Below are 21,488 nucleotides of genomic sequence, written 5' to 3' on the forward strand. Positions count from 1 at the left end.
TTTAATATTTGATTCAAATTATAGTTCCATTCTGGCTTATTGAAATTCATAAACTTCTTTTCCATGATCACTTGACAGACCTTTCGAATGCTTAACTCTGACTATCATTGATCTTCAGTTTATCAAAATAATATTAATGAGTTTCTTAATTAATTTTTTGGCCAATGCTGAAAACTCTTTCTCTCTCTCCGTCTTTGGCAATTACAGCAGGTGTTTGTCAGCGAGATCTGCAATCATTTACAATTACAAATTCTTCAGCTTATCTTTTAATGGGGGAAACTTGTGCTTTTTAATGAGTTTTTTATTAAGCTAATTTGCTGGACAGTTGCAGCATGTGCGTGTTGCTTATCTGCCCGCTGTGGCATTATAGCCGTGTTGCAAGCTCATTAAAGTCAGCTCCTGCGATTCGAGGACACGTAATGTCAGCTTTAAGGCCATGGACAGTTCGTTTATATATATAGATGTTTTTTGTGCCGTTAGGGACATGGGCAGGTCAGAGAGTGAAGTGTCCTTGTGCGCTTAAAAGTCTTTCGACACGTATTCGCATTGGCAAAAGTTTGTCAGAGCCAGAGCCAGAGCCAAAATGAAGAGTGAACTGTTGAGGTTGAGGTTGAGGTTGAGGTAGAGGTTGAGCTGCAGGTGAAGTGGCAGCAGTTGCAGCCAAAACTGTGGAAGGGTCGCACTATGTGGAGTGCAAGTGCATGGCTTTCAGCCGTTTAGTTCAAGTTGTTTCAAGTAACACTTGAAGGACAATGGGGCGACCAGAACGACTCAACCATATGCACTAGGAATTGGGCTAGGAACGAGCTAGCTGGGGCTACGGACATGGACAGGACGGAAATGCCGGCTGTCAGTATGTGGCAAATAATGGTGTTGCGTGTCGTTTTGGCCACCGCAATGATAACCAACTAAATTTGCAACAGGAGCAACAATAACGGCGGAGAGGAAAAAACTGAAGAGAAATGAAAAAACAACAGGCAGCAGCAGCAGAAGAAGAAGAAGAAGAAGAAGAAGAAGTGGAAAGAAACTTCCTCCACGGCGGCGTTGCGGCGTTGCGACGTTGCGATGTTGCGACGTTCTCGACTGAGAGTTTGCAACCTCGTGAAAAGCGTAACTGACACTTAAATTAAATTTGTTTTCATTTTGGCCCGACAGAAAGTCAACGCGACACATTTTGGGTTTGGGGGCCAAGAAATCAGCGCAAAACACAAAACACAAAAACCGAAAATGCATTTCGCAATAAAATAAATTAAAACGAAAGCCAAGCAAATTTTCTGCACTGAAAGTTGCCCAAAACTCAACGGGGCGTGCGATGGGAACTGCCAAACATGCCGGCGAGAGGGGCGCTGCTAGCGGTGCGGGACTACTGCACTACGGGACTACGGGGGTCTAGCTGGGGCGAGGGCTACAGGAGAGGGGCGTAGCCCACTGATGACTTGGTTTTGCCCCAAACAGCCAAAGTGAAAAGACTAACCGAAACAGCTTGTGACGCCGTGTGCTGTTTGCAGTTTGTTGTGAATGCGAACGCAGACGCCCCCTGGCGGACAAAATTGTCGACACACTGAGTTCTGGTTTGGTTTCGGATAATACCATGCCTAGAGCGACAGTTGTTCAATTCGCAGAGGCTTCGGGGACTCGCATAGCATTTGTAGTTTTAATTTGATTAGCACTCGATATGCATTTAGCTTAAGCTGGGGAAAATTGAAGCTGCTCGAAGTTCAGCTCGCATAAATTGATGCATTTATCGATTAAAGAGCTCTTAACGATATAGATAAGTGGAGTTTTGAGAGTTTGTTCTCGTTAGTATCAATTGAATCACTCGCTAAGCATAGAAAGAACTAAGTTGCTCAGATTGATCATTGAATAAGCTTAAAAGAATTTAGTGCAGTAATCGATAACAGAGTAGCTTTTCAATATTTTATGAACTAACCATTGTTAAAGTCTGATCGAGGCACGCTAGAGGTGCTTTAACTTACATTTTGTTGAATCTTGCAAAATAATATCGTTTCAAGCAAATGATAGCAAAACTAATAAACCGATCAATTATCGATAGGTCATATGAAGAATTCATTAGTTAGTCTTATTAAAGATATGCTAAATCGATAATTTATTGATAAAGATATTACTAGAGACGGCTATATTTGGCCATACTTCAGGTTTGCGGAAAGGGAAAACTTTTGCTGTTTGTCGAGTTCCGTCCAGATATATGTATGGATGCTACAATTACTGTTGCTGCTTGGCTTGTGGATGCACCACTCAATGCTTCAAAACGTCAACAAAGCTGTCGGCCAACGGAGTCAGAAGCCAACTACTGCCGTAGCATCAGAGCGCATTTACTCAGTCCCTGCTCCGCTGCCTCTTCCCTTCTGCCCTCTGGGATGGTTCGGTCGTGTCCGTGTCCGTGTCCATCCGTGTTCCGATGGCATATTGTGTTCATGCCAAAGCGATTGCCCGCCGCATTTAGCTGTGCAGTGGGTTTGCGTTGGGTTTGCCGGTGGGCTATGGTGTTGCCATGGTCATGTTGGATTTTCCATCGTTTGTTTCGCACAAAATTCCTGCTTCCTCTCGCATTTATTGTCGGTTGATGTGTTTTTATTTTGTGAGTTTTTGATGTGCATGCAGAGCTGGAATGCCATTGGTGGAGGGGGCTTAGGTGTCAGGGAAACAACCAAAGCCGCAGCCAAACAAACACATTTCAATCAAAACGCTTGACGGGTTGACGGGGGAATCAGCAGCAAGTGCAACAGCAGCAGCCACGTGGGTGGCCACGTTTTTCCCTACAGCCGCGACAAAGTTCAGATGGAGAGGGGGGCTTGAACTCTGCCAACTGAGCGACTGGGCCCTAGAAACGGGGAACTGGAAACTGCGAGTCTGGGCATGCGTCCACCTATTTACGCTGCAGTGCGGTTCGCTTAAGGCATTGCACTCTGATTCCAAACAACACGAGAAGGACAGTAAAATAGAAGATGTGCATACTATATATAGAGCTCTAGTAGGTATGACTTTGTTTGCAAACATTGTGAGCTCTGATCAGCTGAGAGATAAGAATAGACATCTAAAATTCGCTGTAGATATTTATTGATGATCGATTGTAGTAGGAAATTATCGATTGTAAAGGTTACCAGATCCGAACTGGATAGTCAAAATAATGCTGAAGCACTCATGTTGAGATGGGTTCACAACTAGATCTCTCTCTCTCTCTCTCTCTCTCTCTCTCTCTCTCTCTCTCTCTCTCTGATAGAGCTGAAAATATTTCAAGAATACTAAAAACCTTTCTGAAGAACATAGAAGAAAAGCAATCATTAATGTTGCCTTGACACTTATCGATTAACGATTACAGATGAAAAGGTTGTAATAGAACCAATGTGCCATTGTGTTGGCTGCAACTGTTGCTGCTTGTTGCTGCTATTGCTGCATGTTAGCCATGGTCATTGCCACAACTACCGCAAAATGGCACTTGGTTGGTTTTTGACACAAGTTGACGCGCATGCAGCGCGAGAGCTGCGACTGGCATTGTCAGCGGCACATGCCGCATGCCGCATGCCGCATGCCACATGCCACATGCCAGCACAAAATTTCGTGTGCATTAGGTATGGAGTTAGTGCTAAAGCTACAGTTTCAGCTGCTGTCCACGCGCCATCGCCCAACTGATTTTTGGCCAAACAAAATGAAGACATGAGCTCACAAAATACCAAATGGCGAATAGCAAATGTAGCAAGTTGCATGTGGCACCTACCCTCTAGCCGTACCCCTAGCAGAGTTCGCAACTTTCGTCCTCAATGACGCTCAGAGCAGAAAGCAAGCAAAATGCATACCAGGACTGACATCTGAAGTGGACAAGCGGTCGAAACTATTTGAAACAATCACGATTTCAAGTGAGGGAGAGGGAGAGAGATGTGGAGATAGAGGGAGAGAGAGAGTCAAGTCAACTTCTATTTGTTTGCTGAAACCTCCTGATTAGAGTCAGATATGTGAAAAAGAATCGAATCACTCGACTTTCAACTCAGAGACCTTAATTTAACTGTGCATCGCGCTCTCCGGCCAATCCCTTTAGTCTTGCCGAAAGCTGAAGAGGTTTGTGACCCCATCACATGTCTGTGTGCGTACTCAGAGTTCCCGCTGTAGCATTTGGTCACGCCATGTCAACAGCTCGTGAGGATTACTGTACAACAACATTATTATAGAAGGGAAACAAGGAAGTTCATTTAGTATAGAGTGAGAGTTGCAATTCGGCTTCTTCTTATTACATTTAAATACAAATATTTCAAATAACTGGGGAACAAATATCTGCATCTCCCTCTCTTTGTGTCTCTCTATCGCGCAGTGCTGCATGTGGCACGCAAGAAGTCATTAAAAGTGAGTGGAGCTGCAGCTCCATGTTTTAGTTCCAGTCACTCAACGATTGATGCAGCAGAGGCCATAAAGAACCAACGAACGGAGCACAAAGACCTGGAGCCCAGAACAGAATGACAACAATTTCGCACACACAAAAAGCCCAACGAGACACGCAGTCGCATGCAGCATGTGGAATAAGTAGCGTATGCAGCGGAGCGCAGGGGCATGGCATGCGAGAGTAAACAAAATGAAATTCCGCACTGCAGTCGCACACTCTCTCTGACTGCTTCAGTTAGGAACCCAAAGCGCAGATCGAAGATATCCAAGACAACCTGCCAAGCTCAACTGTTCTCTCTCTCTCTCTCTCTATGTGTCTCTCTCTTTCTGTCTTTGCCCAGACGAGCTGACAGTTCGATTACAGTGCCGGCATTCACTAGTGCCATTGGCACTGGTTCTGGTTCTGTCTGGCAATGGGACTGGCACTTCGACTGCGACTGCGACTGCGACTGCGACTGCAACTGGGAACTAAGAGCTGATTCTTCCACTTCGTTTACAACTCCGACTTCGACTGCATTCCTTCATATTTCGCAACGCTAAAAAATGCCAATGAGCGGGCGGGCAACTGCTGTTGTTGTTGTCACTGATGATTCTTGGAATTGCGTTTTAGTACCGCAAGTTAAAAGCCTATTGCTGGAATACGAGCATTGGACCTCTGGTATTTGGGTTGGCATTGCGCGTGCGCAAATTTGTGAACAGAATATGGCGTTGCACAATGGACTTCGACTTGGACGTGGACGTGGATGTGAACGTGGACTTGGACTTGCACTTGGATTCGGTACCAAATCTGGGCACGTCAAGGTGATGACTCTGGTATTTATAGCTAAACTCATATACTATATAGCCTCAAGCCTTAGGTTAACGTGGGAAACCCACAGCTTTGGGTGGTCAAACAAAAATGCAACTGAATTGTGGAATTTGCTTAATGAGAGAAGCGATTCTAGGATGTGAAGTAAGTAATTACCTGTTAAGCAATTTGAATACTCAACGGGAGAACAGATATTTCGAGTGCCAGAAATCTGTCTGAAGACATTGAAGTTGCCATGGCCATTGCTTAAATATACTCAGCCTGAGTTACTTTAATCATTTTTCATAGTCTTCTTATTAACTTTAAGTAGAATAGAGATATCGAGTGATTGAGAAATATATTATTTAGCTATCTGAAGCTAACAATCAGTTGATATAGCCTGACAAAGTGCTGTAATTATGTAGCAGTGCTATGTCCACATAGCTGAGTTCTTTGGGGTTTTTTCCACTCGTATCATGCACACAAGTGGGTTAATATGATGTGATTATGTCACTAGCAACGCATTCCAATTAAATCGATAATCAGTCGACTTTGACTTTACCTTTTGCTAGACGCTCCAGCTATGCCCCTGTTGGGGGATTATCACTGCTCAGTCTCAATGCTCATGCTCGCCACACATCATTGTCACTATAACTAAGTATATACGTGTGTATGTGTGTGCACAGTCGGTTGGCTGCTGATTGACCCCGCGGAGAGTCAAGCTGCAGTCACTTGTTGAATTGTTTGCGTCTCTTTGCGTCTTTCAGTGGGAGGGCCCTTGGAGTTTTGTTTACAAATTGTAATGGAAACTTTTCGAAATCTTTCCATGGAACGAAAAATATTCCAGAAATCGTTTCATTCATGCGAAATGAGAAGCTCACACACACACACACACACACTCCCGCGGCTACCACTACTAATGCAGCTGCTGCACGTAAGGCCATGGCCTAAGCAAATTGTAACACTCGAAGGAAAACTACACGAGGAAGCAAACAAAAAATAAATAAATAAAAATAAAAAATAAAATAAATAAAAACAAAATAAATGATCGAGTGCACAAAAACGTGCCAACTGGGTAAATTTCCATTAGAGTTTGGAATTTGGTTACCGCGTCTTTATTTTTTTTTTCTTTGTCACTGTTGCTCTGGTTCTGCTTGTTGTTGTTGTTGTGTTTGCAATGCTCATTAGTGTGAGCTGGTTTATGTGGCTTTCAAATAAGTACATATGAAATGAATTTTGGTTTTGGTTTTATTTTTAAAGCCATCTCCTAAACAATACCCAATTGACGTCATGTGCGAGCGGGAGAGCCCGAATCGCATGCCCGTAAAATGACCAAAATATGCGTCGGTCATTTGTATCTGATGGATGCATGCATTGACATTCGCCACGGCTGTTAAGCAACTTTCATATAAATCATAATGAATAACCAAAAAAGAAGAAAACATTTTAAATTAAAGGCAAAGCTTTTAGACGGCTTAGCCGCAGCTTCAAATACCCTGCAAAAGCGTGGGAACAGAAAATCAACTGAGAAATCATCAAGTTTTTATAGTATTTAGTTAATATCAAGTTTTAAAAAAAATATTGTAATACATTTTTTTAAGTTTTCATATTTTTTTATTTTTTTTTTGCATATATTTTAAATTAAACTATAAGAAATTAAAACTCAAAAAATTGAAACAAGTTTTAAAAATATATTTTATTTGCCATATTTTTTAAGATTTATTTTCTCATTATTTATTTTCTAATATTTTATTTAATATTAATTTATTTAATTATTTTAAATTTAAGCGTATTTTTTAACCTTATTCTTCACATATTTTTATAAATTTCTTTCTTTTGGGTTTTTATAATTTAAAATTTTTCTTTCATGTTGTTTGAATGTAGTTTTTGATTGTAAACAAACCTTTACCCCAAAATTTGGCATATAAAAAAAATATGTTTACAAAAATTTTTGTTCGGTTAATTTTAATTTTTTTTTGTGAATGCGATTTGCGGATTGGCGAATTCATTCACCTTTTAATCAGGCAACTGGTTTGCAGTTGCCGTTGCCGTTGCTGTTGCTGATTTTGTGTGTTGTCCGAAACAAAAACAAAAAACAAAACAAAACAACGAATTTCCCTTTTTGTATGCGCCACGAAGTTCGTGATTTTCGAAGCGAAGCCGGGCCAAGCAAACGATAAGTGGCCAACAACGTGAGATAAATACACAAAAATATTTAGATACGATTAACCAAACAACAGCAGCAGCAGCAGCAACAACAACAACAACTTAAAGGAGCTACAAATACGATGACTAATCAAAATTGAGTCGCTCTTTGGGTGCGCAAGTCAGCAGATCTCGAGACAAGTCAAAGACCTCAACCAGCGATCGATCGATCGATGGAGCCCAGATGCGCATATGGCTGGGATATGGAGTATCTGAAAGATATTAAGTATCTATCAGATACTGTTCGAATGCAGTGCAAACACATTGTTCGAGCTACGCTCCGATAAAAATATGAGTGAACATGTAATGAAGTTTACAAATCTGCCAAGTTGTTTGTGGTTGTTATTGTTATTGTTATTGTTGTTGTTGTTTGTTGTTGTCGCTGTGCTTATTGTTGTTTTCGCACGAGCATTTCATGAATGAAGCAGTCGCAATTGTTGTCGATAATATTGAACTCCGTTGCGGACATCGTTGTTGTCGCTGTTGTTGTTGCTGTTGTTGCTGTCGTTGCTGCTGTCGCTGTTGTTGTCGCGTTCGTTCGTCGTCTGTTTGCACTTCACACCAATCCCGAGGCAGACTCCGCTGTCCCACCTCATCCGAGCCTCACATTTGTTTTGTCTGATTGTTGTTGTTGCTGTGGTCGCTTTGCATTTGTTTTCTGACTGTTGGTGCGTTCACTGTACGTGTTTTGAATGAACATTTCTGTGGCCCTCGGCTCTGTTTTATTTTCGCAAAATTATCTGTGACTAAAAATCTACAAAAATTCATGAATGAGCCAACACACGCACGCAACAGAAACTGAAACAACAGCAGCAGCCGCAGCAGCACCAGCAGCGAAAGCAAAAGCCCCCGAAGCCAAAATTGTCAATACAAACAATAAAAATTCGAATGGATGTGGATAATACGATCTTGTGTGCCAAACTGTGATACGGACTTTAGCTAAGCATACAGAACTCTTAGCTCTTGGTCTTTAAATGCCTTTTTTGTGTATTTTGCTGAGATTGTGGGAAAAAGTAAATTAAATAAGAGAATTGCTGGGAATGGAAATGTTAATTTATAAACGTCTAAGATTTAGTTTTAGAAGCTTTAAAAATTATATGAAAAACTTCAGAAAAAAAATAATTTAATATAGAAAAGATATTGAGATATATTCCTTTGCTCTTGTGCCTTAAGATTTTTTCAATTAAAATTAAGGGCATTAAGGGCAGCTGCTGGCATTGCCCACACCTGGGCAGAGCACTGCCTCAATTATGGTTTCGGTCTGGCCATCTACTGTGATGCCAGCTGCCAACATAAAGTACAGTTCAGCCACTGGGTCAGCATCAAAGACCAAATGCGTCAACCCCATTAGAATCATCAGCTCAGCAATGGTGATCTCTGGAGCTTGGTCAATAGATCAAGCTAACACGATCGCTGCAACCGCTTGTATGACTGGTAGATTGTGGACTATGGCTGGGGGCACAACTCTGAGTTGTTGTACCAATGTTCATAATGTTTTTCTGTTATAAAGTATAGCAGTTGCTGATAAAAGCATATCCAACATAAATCGCCTCTTACATAACTCGAATTAAAATCGATTTTCCAAACCACAAAGATCTGTTTAATTTCAATGCTGATCCTAGGCGAAGCTACAATCGAAGTTTCTTGAAGATCTCTTCAAGCTCCAACCACATTTCGCACACATTTTCAAGTTGTTCAACTCGCAAATGGCAACTGGCGCTCGCAACTAATTTAAGGTAGTCGTCGCTTCAGTTGAGTTTATGAAATTCATATGCTAGTTGCCCCAGTTGTGTAAGTTGAAGGTATTTGGCTTTCCCAAGCCATGCCGGCTACCGTATTACGCTCGCAGAGTCCATTAGCTGGCAGCCACCTAGTTAGCAACCTGATGCTAGGCAGACCCTTCGAGGCGAACATGGTCGCGGTGTTGCGGTCGCGCGATATCTCGAGTAGTTTGTCTACGATCTTGGCCATTTAAAAGCATGTCCAACATGGGCCACTTAATTTCTCTAAAATGTCATATTTAATTTCGCATTTAGACGTCTTCATTGCCGCATTTGAGGCTTCTAACATGTTCGACTGGGGCCGGCCTGAATGGTTGGCTAACTCGGCGTCTGGTTCACTGACTACCTGCATAGATATCATGCCTTGGACTTGTCTCAGTATTTCTTCTGCCTTTTTGTTTTTCTTTTTTTTTGCTGTTTCAGCGATTTCCGGTTTGGTTTCATTGTAAAAATTTTGTACGTTTTGGTATTTTCGGTTCACACGTGCGCGGGTAATAAACTTCAAATGGCCGAAACTGAAACTGGCGCTCAGCGCTTTAAGTAGCCCGTGTGCGTGGTTCGAGGCACATACACGGCCGAGCCCCCAGCCGCGCCTCGAACAACCGAACCCCCTCTACCCAGGGCCCGGGTAGAGCCACAGGCGAAGACAGACGCGACCATTGCTGAAATCAAGTCAAGTACTGAAAGCAAACACTTTTGCAACACACTTCATGAAAAAGCAAGTAAGAGTGCTCTCTGTTGAGAGTCCTCTGTTACGAGATACCCTGTAATTTGCAAACAGATGTATTGCTTTACTGTTCCAGGGCTTTGGCTCTTTTGATGTTATTTCCGATTGGCTATTAAGAGCAGGCTTCTCTGAGAACTGTGATGATATGGGATAGTCGATATTGATTGATTGATTGATCATTTGATCGATAATAGAAAGGCTGATGTCGGGCCATCTGAGAGGTAGATAAACAGATGGACAGATAGACTGTTGGGTCAATTGTCTATAGACTCTTAACCAATACTCGACACACAATTACGGGAAGCCAATCTACCCCACGAGTAACTCCCTTCTGGTTTACTGAAAAACCCAGAAAAAATGTTAAGACCCGTCGATTAGCTATCTCGCTCGCACCCGTTTTGTGGCAGCTCATTATCAAGTTTAGCTTTTTAATGTATCTTCTGTGTTTATCATTGTCGAATTTTTTAATTAAATTATGTTGAAGCCAAGCCAGGCCAGGCCAAGCCAGGCCAAGACGAGACGAGACACTGCACACGTGTAGCTGCCAGCTACCAGCTAGCAGCTACCAGTTAGCAGTTAGCAGCTACTGTTTTAACAGCTCGTTTTGGCCGCAAGTTCAATGTCTCTGGCCACAATTGCTGCCAATTACCTAGGCACCATACGAATACCCATTTCATTGGGCCTCGGAATTGGCCTGAAAGGGGTAGTGCATAGCAGATGGCCCAAGTGAGGCCTAAAACGATGCCAAGGTAACGCACAACCAGGACGACAGTCTGACCCAATAAACCCTTGCCTGCGACTTTATTACCAGGCCCGGCCAGGTCGCAGAATTAGCTGTAAGTGCTAATTAAAATTGTGCACGGGACCCAATGCCTTGCCTTGTCCTCGTCCCATTCAAATAAGCAATTTTAAGGTATTGAATTACATTTTACATGCCACTTGTGTGTATTTTGTGCTCCAGGCCTGGGGCTCTGGCTTAATGCATAAGCATGCTGCCGAGCAACATCAACATTTAATTTATTAATAACCCTTCTGCGGGCCCAATCCATTTGTACAATATGTTTGCTCGCCTGCTGCGGGGTTGAGACTCGCGTGGAGGGCTGCGGGCGTACTCTCTATTGGACATTCAAATGGTAACGTAAGCGTTTTGTCGCCAACTGTCATTAAAGCAGTCTGTGGCTAATTCAGGATACATACACTCACACACTCACACACACACACTTAAGTGTCAATGCTAATGTTAATGCCTAATGCTAACGTTCATATCCTGTCAAAGTTTACACTAGCGCGGGCGGGTAGCTAAGCTGGGCTGAATTACAATGGTGAAGTACAATATAATTGCTGTTCGTTTACAGTTTTTTTAAATACTAAATAAATGATTGATTAGTCTTAAGAGCAACTTTGTTGACGTGTTGAATTGAATCGAAAGTGGATTACAGCGCTTACTCCAGAAGCAGCGGAGGCTGAAATGTGGGCATAGTACTTATGGAAAGCGAGGCTTAAGAGCCAAGTCTTGAGCTGCAGATGTTAGTCATGATCTGAGTCACTGAACCACTGTACTTCTAAGTCTTCAAAGATGACAGATTTGATAGAATTGCAGAAAGGATCCTAAGGGGAATTAGAGGAATGATCCTAAGTTGCTAGAAATATATCTAAGGGAGTGGAGTACTTGTGAGCTAGCGCCTCAATATGAGTTGCCATCTCTTCACTACAGATATATACTACAGGTGTATTAAATCTTCCAAATATAGCTAGGGCTTTAATAATTGAAGCTTCAATACGTATTTTCATATATTAAGGAACACTTATATTTAGTGCCAATTTCACACTCCTTGCCTCACTGTGCACTCGCATTGTATAGTTCTGCGTTGCTAATAGACTTCACAAATGATTTGTCTACAAGTTGTTGCCTGTCTCCCTCCCTGTGCCTCGCTCCCGCTTCTCCTCACTCCCTCTCTGTACTGCGTGCCCTAACCTTAGTTTTATGTAAATGGAGGTGCTTAGCCATACATGCATAGAACATATATATATATATAGGAAAATGTTGGTGCCAGCATGTGCGACGTCAGCCTCATGTGCTGATATCCTGTTTCCGCATTTTATGGCACCCAGTGCTGGCTCATGCCTCATGAGTCTTACTGCAGTTTCTGCTGCTCTGGCGCCTGCTCGTGTTCCGTTTGTGTTCGGGCTCATTTCCGTTCAATAGAGTTGAGTCAACAAGCTAATTTCACGTTAATTTTAAGTGCTCTGCCCGTTGACGGTCCAAGCTAAACGATTTTTTTATTTTCGGGCAGCCGGCTTAGGTCTAGGCTGGCCTAATGAATATGCCTGCACGTATTGGCCGTGGTCCTGGTGCTGGTCAAAGTCTCGCAGGACGACTCGTTTCCGAGTCACTCGGAAGTAAAATTTTATGCACAAGTTTTTGTTGGTAGCGCGTAAAATTTGATGGCCTACTAAAATTTCTATAAAAGTGGTGCATAAAATTTTTGCCTCCTCTCTTCTCGTTCAGTGGGTGGCCAGCGAGTTGGGTCTATAGCGACATATTAAAACTTTATATGCATTATAAAATTGGGTTTTATGCCACTCTCCCAGCTGCCATTAGCTTTGGGCTTGCCCTGTTGCTGCTCTCGGCTTAGACAGCAAACAAATAAAGCGAACATCAAATTTTGATAGTCAATTGCGTGCAAAAGAAGTTCGAATGTCGCCGTCGCCGTCGTCGTCGTCGTCGTCGACGTCCCGTTGTCCCATTGTTTCCGACTGCAGAATAACAAAATATATGTGGGGAAACCGAAAAACTTATCCATAAAGCTTAACATGTTTCAAATTCCGTGTAATGCACGGCATATCATCGTAAAAAGAAAGAAACCCTCCTCTGACCCGGAGTGAAATGAATATTTGCTCGGAAAGTGCCCCAAATTACAACGTGAAGCGAAGCAGCTCGTCTCGAGCGGTTCCGTGGGCTTAGCTGTAAAATGGAACATTTTAACCATTTTAACATTCTTTTTTTTGTGTGCTTTCTCTTTATTTTTACATATTTATTGGATACGCATCATTTGGCATAATTCCCAGGGTTGATTTTGGTATACGAGTAGAGAGAGTTTATACCATGTAGAGCTCTTTCTGAAACTGAATTTAATTGGATATGTAAGTTAGTTGTGGCGAAGGGATGGTGCAATGGAGGGCTAAATGTTTAGCTAAGTGGAATAGTCTGTCATATCTTTTGGTTTCTTTGATGGCTTTTCACAGAACATTAAAAGCTTTTCTCAGCTCGGAAGTATCACAAGAACTGTGAAGGCAGCAGAAGCAGCAACAATATCTTATCACAAAGAAGAGCAATCCTTTATCTCGTTAAAGTCAGATACGATTTTCATTTACCTTTGGCTGAAAATATTGATTTGTAAAATATTAATTTATTTTTGAGAATCGCATAGAACAGCTATCCTTTATCACTCACAGGGTTAGATTTTCATGGAATAAACTCAACTCAAAATATTTAAATATTAAATAATAAATGAAGTTTTGAGAACCACATAGAAGAGCACTCTTTTTCCTTTAATTTTGTCTTATGGAATTTCCTTAATTACTTAATTTCTACCCAAATTTTACTGCCTTTTACTTCCCAGAAAAACGCCCTTTTTCATTGAAATTCATATCATATCCAAAAATCTAAATTTCCAAAAAAAATATTTTTAGTCTCAAGAGCTGAGTTTCAACTTGATGGTTTTATGGCTCATACAGCAAATGGATGAGAGTCAATTAAAATGTTGCCACAGCTCAATTTCGGTAGTCGTAAAACGGCACCCCACAAAGAACTGCGTCTCGATGCCCACACTTCGGAAAATCGGCAGCTGGCAAAGATCAGCGTTTTGCCAGCATTTGTTGTTGGGTTTTATGGCCACGGTTACCTCCGGAGGTGCAGGAGCGAGTTGTAAATGTCATAAGTAGGCATTTTCCAATTGGCCAAACAAAGTCACGGCAATAAAAAAAAAACTGTGCCGGTTTGTGTGGCCCAATCGCTGGCCTCATCTCTTGACCATTTGCGCGTGCTGTGTATATGTGTGTGTGTGTGTGTGTGTGTCTTTATATATATTTCTTTTTGTAATTTTTAATGCTTTTACGAGCATATAAAATTATTATCATATTTGGTCTGGCTGGCTGGCTGACTGGCTGGGTTGGCTGGCTTGGCTTGGCTTTGGTCCTGGCCCTGGCATATAACTCATGCGACAGTCAGATGCGAGCGCTAAGATAGACGCCAGTCGAGCATGTGCGAAGGCAGCTCCAAGAGGCGACACTTGAGCAGCAGCAACAGCAGCCGCCGCAGCAGCCATTGCCGCATTCAAGCTAAATGACATTCTTTTTGACTTATGAGGCGGCATTTGCTGCATTGCCGTTGCTGATTGAGTGTCGAGAGATGTGGCACAGTGCAGAAGTCTCGGCCATTATGCTGGACCGCCTGCCAACAAGGCCATCAAATTTGATTGCCAGCCTATAGCAGGCTAGAAGCAGCTACGCCATTCCAGTTGGCAGTGGCAGTTGGCAGTTGGCAGGTGGCCGCGAACCCTCGCGCGTTGCCATAATAAACCAATAAAAGCGGCCACTTGCAGTTCCAATCAAGTGACTTTTATTGGGTACCCAGAATAAATTGCCATGGCCCATGGCATGTAACCAAAAATAAAGTCAAGTGCCGCACTTGGCCAGGTAACAACAATAACAAAGCAGTAGCCTATAGTTAAGTAAAGTCGAATGGAAAATGCTCTCTTTCTCTCAAAGAAGTAGCTGAAGAAATCTCTAGTAAACAGTATATATAGAAGTAGCTTGAGATACGCCTATATAGATTATGATAATATGAGAAGTTTCTTATCTAAAAAAATTTATTTAGATATATAAGCTCATTGATCGATACAGATGTAGCTAGAGGTAGAAATATTTTATATACATATACAAACAAATATACATACAGATAACAATCTTGATTCTCTGATTACTTAAGCGAGTATAAACATCTTTCAATCAAGTTGGAATGATTGATTGAGAGTTTACAGATATAGTTTCCTATAAATATCGTATGCATAAATATACATTAATTTGGAGACATATGCATTTCTTATTGTTCTTATCAGTCAACTGCCTGATTGATGTATAGATCTATATTTAAACAAATATAGAAACAACTGTCAATTTCAATGCTCTATTTATTCAACTTCTAAACGAGTCAAGACCTCGATTGATTGATTGAGAGCATATACGAGTGCCAAGCTGTCACAAATACAAAAGAAAGTCGGCGCCTTTAGCTGCGAACAGCTGGCCACTTAGCTAACATACCCCAACTGCTTTATAGAGTATGCACCGACAGCAATAATAAACATGTAATGAGCCGCTTTCTTCACCGGGTCGGCAAATGCATGGTAATAGATTTCGATTGCATGCCGCGTGCCTCAAACCCAGTCCCATCCCCATCCCCAGCCATAGCCACAGCCGCTGCCGCAGCCGTAGCCACAGTCGCTCTCTAATGGCAAGAGGGAGAGCCATATGCCTCTAGCGGGGCAGCTGCTGGACTCCAATTCCAACTCTGACGCCGCCGATGCCGACGCCGACGCCGACGCCAACGCCGACTTCGACTTGCGACTTCAACTCCGATTGCGACTTTGTCCGGCGATGGACGCGCGATTGCTTTAGTCATGGTCTGCGGGCCATGTGCGATAATTATGGTAATATTTGCATTTGCGTGTGGCTCCGCTAAACAGTTGAGTGAGTCGGCGGGCGCCAGCGACTGACCAACTGACTAACTGGCTCTCACTCTCTGACTGACTGGAGCCGCCGTTGCATACGGCAAGCTGCAACGGTCTGCAACTGAGCTGTGCTTCCTTATTGCAGACATGCAGTTTCAGTTGCAGTTGCAGCTGCAGCTGTAGTTGCTCGCGTTGCACTCCCTCTACTTGGCTTTTCTTTAATGGCATTTTAAACAGTTGATGCTACCCACTGTGCGGCCACGCCCAACTCGAGCAGCTCGTCGTCGTCCCGCCTTCAATTAGGCCTCCGCCTTCAAATTCCAATTTCAATTCATAATTTCGAAATAAAATGCGATTTGTGTTGTCTTTTTTTAATGGGACGCTTTCTGTCATTTTATTGCCCATAAAAGTAAATTACAGCTAACGGACTGCCCCCTCTTAACTGGGCGTGGTCAAGCTGCTGCTGCTGCTGCTTCTTCCTTGTATATTGTTTTAATTTTGCGTACAATGCGTTTTTTATGAATGACTGCGACCGAACTTCAAATTACGTTCGGCCATAAAACATAACGAACTGCCCTAAAAAAACAAAAAAAAAATACTAAAAACACATTTTGAAGGTTACAAATTAATTAGAGTGTTTTATCAAGTTTAATTAATATCCGTTTTTTTTCTGTTTTTTTATATTCAGCTGCTGACGTCAGATGGCAAAGATCCCATGTCAAATGTCATTTGTCAGCACTGTAAGTGCCTTCAATTTAATGAGAGCTACTTAATAACAAGCTGCGTTCAGTAGGCAAACGTTGTATAAATACATAGACAAACGAAAATTAAAATAGACTCTTAAAAAAGCCTGGCCTTAAGTGTTCACAAAGCAAGACAATTAATTGTCATCTTTGTTATCATTGTGATTTCTTTTACAGATTTTGCATTTCAAATTTCAATTCAATTCAACTATTCACAATTAATCTTTCTTATCGAATCCCTTCTTTAGGCAGAGCATGTGAAGTCTTCATCAATAAAATATCAAACTTTATATATCGAATATCTATATAGTCATGGCATATAAAATATAAAATTTAATAATATAAAATTTTAAAAATTTATTTTAAAAAAATTTTAAAAATATTCTCTTTTTAAAATAAGATATAGCTATGACAATATTTTGACATATACAACTTCGCCATAATCATTAATTTTCACCATGATCTCATTAGATGTCAACGAAAGCTAAAGCACCGCAACGCTTACTGATTAGGGATCCCAATTAGAGACGAGCAACTCAATTTGCTCTGCTCGTTTTGGCCGAAACACAACCAAATAAGATGCAGTCGCTGTCGCAGTTATCGATGAAGCTGGAGACGGTAAACAGTTTCGTTTGCCCCCAAGGATACTAAGCGAAACTCGCATGGGGCATGCTTAAAAGGGCAATCACCCGCAGCCAGCCGGCAGACACGCAGACAGAGAAGCTAACAAAGAAGAAGAAAGAGCTGCAGAAGATCCCTGATGGCGATGTGTGTTACATACATTGGATCCCATCAGCCAAAAGCAAAAGCAAAAGCAAAAGAAACTGAAAAAAGAAAAGGAAAACGAAAGCCAAGACGAAAATTATAACGAGCATTAAAAACGGTTTTCGGTGTTCAAACAAACCACCGCATGCTGCAACATTTGGTAGCAGGCCCCCCTCACGCCTTTCAGAGTTCTGGCTGCTGGCCTGCGTAGGCGCAGCCACTCACCTGAGCTCCACTTGGAGTGTTCAAGTGCCAGCCGCAGCGTCAAAGTGGCCATAAAAATCATAATGAAGCGGCGACTAAAACAAAATGCCATAAAATGCTTTAAATGAAAACGGCATTAAAAATAAAAAATAAAAAAAAAACAACCACTACAAAAACAAAGCCAAACAATAAAAAAAGAAAGATGTCCTTCTTGGAATTCTGACCAGGTCGAGACAGCGACGGCGGCTCAACTCAAAAAGAGCAGTCCGAAAATTCTCAGCTCGCAAAAGGGCAGAAGCTGAATGAGAGGGGCGGGGTAGGGGTCGGTGGAGGGGAGAAGGGGCACGGCCGTGTGGCATGGAATTCATTCAACAGTTTGTAATCAATGTGGACGTGCAGGACGCAGACTTGATAAGCGTTGCATTCAATGACCCAATGCTGCCAGCTCAGGTAGCCAACTCAGGCGAAAGGTGCAAAAGGATCAAAACAAACGAACGAGGAATTTCGCGTTTTTGGCTATTTCAGTGGCCTTTAAGTGGCGTCTCACACACAGCTCACTTGGCTGTTTGGAGTTTTTAGCCGAACTTGGATTGTTTATGATCGGATCGAGCAGATTAAGTTGCTGGCGCATTCATAAGAACTGATCGGGCGATAATGAAGAAGCTGAAGCTGCGTTCGTATAGCGTTTGGTATTTGGTGTATGGCAAGATTTTTTATGGCACTAGATAAATATTTCTGTTTATATCATTTTGTATACATATTTATTGTACAATTGTTATTTGCTTTAATATTTTTTAATCTAATCAAATCAAATACTTCTTTTAAGTTATACGAGCTTCAAAAAAGTTTAAAACCTCTAACAATTTGGGCGTACGGAATACCTCTTTTTGCCTTGCCTAAACTGAAGTTTGCTTCTACATTCAATATTACAGATAAAAATGTTCGAACTAAAAAATCCCATTGTTTACTTGAAGCTCTCATCCTCATTTTTTGAGAATAAGAGAAAGAGAATTTATCTCCTTAAGAACTCGCAAAAAATTAAATTGTTGAGTATTACTTAATAGTACATTGACTTTAGTATTTAATTGCATTTTTCATGAAGATTTATATTTCCCACAAAAATTTATTTAAGAGTTTAACAACTTCAAAATGAATTGATTTTCTCTTAACAATATTACTCAATGGTTTAGTCAGCGCTCTCAAAAATATGCATTAATAAATTGCTTTCAATGCCTTTCATTTGGCCTTTTGAAATAAGTTTAATTAAATTTAATGGCCAATATTAAGTACTTCAACTTTGATCAATTCGTAGAGGGCAAACACTCAAAATTTCAAGAGCTCCCACTCAAGTGCATGAACAGCAGCAAATTTTAAGTTTCCGAAATAAAAGCTCAAATTTTCGAGCATCTCTATGCAAAAATACAAAAAGGTTAAAAAAAACAAAGCCAACAAGAAACTATTTTCCAGTTGTTGGTTTTGCTACGGCTCGCTGCTGGGCTGCAGGTCAATGCGCTTTTGCAAGGTAAATTCAGACGAAAGGCAGCAAATTCCTTAGAATGGCATAACAAGAGCCCAACACACACACACACACACACACATATTCTGTGAAGGAATTAAAAACACATAAATGTCACTTTCGCATAGCTTTTTGTTTTATGGAGCATCCTTTTGCAACCGGATCCCAAATGTATGGCTGGAGACTGAGTCGAGTCAGAGTCGGAGTCGGAGTCGGAGTTCGAGTCGAACAAAACCAAAACAAAACCGAAGCCAGAGCAGAGCCAAAAACTAAACCCAAAGCCGCAGACATGGCCACACTTCAGCTGCAGGCTGGGCTTCAGGCTCCCAGCTTTGCCCTTGCCTCGCCTGGCTTGGCCAGGCCTGCCTGCTGCTTGAGTAGCAAATTTTGACGCAAGCGCAACAAATTCACAGACTCTCAAAGCACACACACACACACATACGCATTTACACACATAAACTTGAGCAGACGTTACCTGAACTTGACAATGAACTCGGTCATTTCGAGGGCAACAAACAAAAGGTGATTTACCTTTATCCTTTGCTATGCGCCTTGCGAAACGAGTTGAACGCATTCAATAGATGCCGCCAGAGAGAGAGGGAGAGAGAAGCAGAGGGAGAGAAGCCAAATTCAAATGCATAGACAGATAGAAATACAGATACACACGGACAGAGTCCAGCTAAATTCTGCTGAAATTCATTCAGACACACTTCGCACATTAACGCCCAGAGCTCAGGGCCTTGTGTCCGCCGTGTCCTTTCTTACGGCTCCTGGTCGCATTCCTGGAACTGCGTCGGTCATTTCAGAAGTCTGCCTCACTTGGATATGTTCTATTTAATCTCACAAATTAATGTCCCTGCAGCTAGATCGTCCCTCGCTCGCCCTCTCCATTCTGCAGCGTCGCTCTTAATCAATATCACACGATTTGTCAATGATATATGTCAAGGATGTGCTCTGAGAAATACTCAGCTTGAAATTAATGAGCAGCACTGCTGAATGCACAGCTCTTTCCAGATAAATTGAGCAAATGAATTTTGTGGAAATTCTAGATGAAATGTGGGGAGACGATTGAAGGACAATTTGACAAAGTATTACTGGGAACTAATATTCATACATATTTTCCACCAATTAGCTGCAGCTTATAGAACTACATAAGAGCTGGACATGTGAAAATGACTTCATAGAAATCCTTAGACGTGGGAGAATATTGTAAAGAAGTTGATATTCCTTGTATGACTAATTGAAAGCAAGCCATAATATATAAAGACACAGCAAAGGATTCTCCATCTGAGTGTAAGTCCTATCCAAGTCCAAGTCCTGTCTTACCTCGGTCTATCTTTAGCCAGGACAGCTTTCATTGCAATCTTTCAATCAAGTTAGTCTCTGGGTGAAATGTAATTTGATGGTCACATGCATTAGCCTAAACTGAATGCTATTATATGCTCGTTTACTACACACACACACACACACACACAGTACACCCACACTCAGACTTGTTTCATATTAATATTCAGCAGCTGCTCGCCTCCGCTGCTCCTCAGCCAACAGCGCTTTGGCCAGCGTCGCCTTTGCTGCTGTCGTCCTCGTCTTTTGCCTGCACTTATACTAACCATAAATTACTAGCTGTTAGCTGCTACCCAGCGCTTTATGGCCAACACTCACACAGAGTTAGAGTTAAATCTCCATTGGTCTCGGTTAACTGAACTCTCAAGTAGTCTCGATTAGCGATAATATCTCGCCGCATTGTCATAATTCTTGAGCTGCCCAGCGCAAAACCCATTAAAATCCAAATGTCGAGGGGTTGAGAATTGGGGGTTTGAACTGGAGGGACTCCCGCCTAAGCTTTCTAATAGTCCCAGCATGGCAATGACCGCCAGTGCGAGTCGCAGAGTGTTGTTGATATATGGGGCTTTTGTGTTTATCAAATGCCATCATCAAATTTTCATTAACTTGTTTTTTTTTGTCTTGCTTCGCTTGCTGTGAATACAATAAATCTTGTGCCCGAAGTTGCGCCAAAAAATACGTTTTCAAAGAGTCAAAGGACGTTTCTGGCCTATGCCATAAATAAATATGCCAATCTCTCGCTCGCTCTCTTAGGTGAGTCAGAGAGCAGGAGCGAGGGGTGGGAGGGCGCTCATCGATGACAGCAATAGACAGGAGGAGTCTGTGAGCTGTGTCTCTGCTCGCTCTATGTCCTTTATTAGCCAAGTTTACAGACACATTTGTCAATTTTATGTTGGCTAGGCGTCCAATTTGCCGCATTGCAATAATTATGAATTATATGCAGGCCTGGCAGCCGCTGCTGCTGCACATCCTTCAGTTAATTACCAACAAGACGTCAACTTTTTTAATTCATTTGCCAACTTTGGCACACATTTCCAGAGCACTCCTCATCTCTGCTTCTTCCCCCACCTTTCTTGTTCCGGACAGATGATCGATGTTGGCATCGCATTTGACCTCGCACTGTATGTCTGATTTTATTGGAAAACTTTTGACGCTGACTGCTGGAGCTGCTGCTCCAGCTAGAGCCAGTGCTACTGGCTGGCTGTCCAAATCATATTTTATGGCCATCATTATTACCTAATTTTTATGCGCCCAACCGTCGCCGGCAAACTTAAAAGTTGGTCCTGTCCTGTCTC

This window comes from Drosophila hydei, unplaced genomic scaffold (assembly GCF_003285905.1).
Source record: "Drosophila hydei strain 15085-1641.00,03,60 unplaced genomic scaffold, DhydRS2 tig00000243-arrow-arrow-pilon, whole genome shotgun sequence".
In the NCBI taxonomy this organism is placed as follows: domain Eukaryota; kingdom Metazoa; phylum Arthropoda; class Insecta; order Diptera; family Drosophilidae; genus Drosophila; species Drosophila hydei.